We start from the raw sequence: 2,002 nt of genomic DNA, 5'->3' as shown, positions 1-2,002 counted from the left end.
CCTGTGGAGGGAAACAGTGTGTTTATCCTTCTTTCAAATGATTTCACAGTATTCATGTGTTTTTAGTGCTGGACAATGTGACAGAAAAACCTATCGCGATATAAGCATTTCATGTCAGTCAATAGCACATGAAATATCGATAATTATCAATTGATTTTTTGTTTAAAATGTTTGGAATACTGCCAAACAGCAGGCCTGATCTGCTGTGTTTCATCCAGTTTTCACCCCATGCTGTTTATTTAAGCCTGGTGGCAAAAACCTGAAACTGCTGCTGTGCAACTTATTCAATAGGTTGTTGATAGGTAACCGATGAGTGAGTTAGTTGATGTCACCAAACTTGCTTAGCTGAGAGGTTGAGCATCTAAAGCCTTTCTTCTGCTTACATCACCCAGATTGCTGTGCAGCTCTGGATCAGAGTTCAGTGAATATTCTATATATTGAATATTCTACAAGATATGTCTGTTGATAATGATCATGTGTCTATTGCGATGTATATTGTTACTGATTTATTGTTCAGCCTTATGTGTTTCACACAGACAGTTATTCCTGCCTCAATGAGACCAACTGACTCAATAGGTTGAGGCGTCACCAATCACCTGGATCTGACTATCTGACAACCAGACCAGTTTGTGAGACTGAAGGACTGTGTCCAACCAGGAGCACCACAGGGCACTGTACTCTCTCCATTCCTTTTCACTTTCTACACTTCAGACTTCCAGCACAAGTCTGACTTCTGTCATCTACAGAAATACTCAGATGACTCTGCAGTTGTCGGGTGAATCAGAGATGGACAAGCAGCTGAGTACAGAGACCTGGTGGAACGTTTTGTGTCATGGAGGAAACAATCATCTCATCTTCAATGTAAACAAAATAAAGGAGTCAATTGCAGATTTCAGGAGAGATGGGGTCAAAGGACAAACCCTATTTCCTTCATGGGAGAAAAAGAGGAGGTGGATGGAGGGATATAAATACTTTGGTGTTTATCTGGACAACAGACTGGACTGGAGACTCAACAGTAAAGCTTTAATAAGAGCAGACTGAACTTTTTGAGGAAGACAAGATCCTTCAAGGTTTGCCACAAGATGCTGAAGGTCTATAAGTCTGAGCATCATTTCTTTTGCCAGTTTCTGTTGGATCAGCAGCTTCAGAATCAGGGATCTAAAAAGGCTCAACAACCTAATAAAGAAGGCTGGTTCTGTTCTGGTGAAGACTTTGAAAAATCTGGAGATAACGATGCAAAGATCATGAAAATTATGAACAACACTGACCATCTTCTTCATGAGACCGTTTTAGGGAAGCAGAGTTTCTTTAGTCTGAGACTTCTTGAAATTTGCTATAATCCAAATCGCTACAGGAGACCCTTCCTGCCAACAGCCATCACCATCTACAACAACTCCTTCAAGAATTTGAATTAATATGCGTTATAACATTTCTTTTCCCTTTTGGATCAATAAAGTATTTTTGAATTTTAATATTTTAACTAAATTTGAAAAACATGGCTATCTGCATACTTCAATACAAAGACTTGAAACGTGTCTAGAAGAAATAAAATCTTGTTTCACCAATGGATACATGTTCTGATGAAATGAGATAGTAGTCTCTTCATCTTCAGATGAAGATAGTAGTCTCTTCATCTTCAGATGAAGATAGTAGTCTCTTCATCTTCAGATGAAGATAGTCTCTTCATCTTCAGATGAAGATAGTCTCTTCATCTTCAGATGAAGATAGTCTCTTCATCTTCAGATGAAGATAGTCTCTTCATCTTCAGATGAAGATAGTCTCTTCATCTTCAGATGAAGATAGTCTCTTCATCTTCAGATGAAGATAGTCTCTTCATCTTCAGATGAAGATAGTCTCTTCATCTTCAGATGAAGATAGTCTCTTCATCTTCAGATGAAGATAGTCTCTTCATCTTCAGATGAAGATAGTCTCTTCATCTTCAGATGAAGATAGTCTCTTCATCTTCAGATGAAGATAGTCTCTTCATCTTCAGAGGAAGATA

This window comes from Gambusia affinis, linkage group LG12 (genome assembly GCF_019740435.1).
Source record: "Gambusia affinis linkage group LG12, SWU_Gaff_1.0, whole genome shotgun sequence".
NCBI lineage: Eukaryota > Metazoa > Chordata > Actinopteri > Cyprinodontiformes > Poeciliidae > Gambusia > Gambusia affinis.
Note: the sequence above shows the minus strand (reverse complement) of the source record.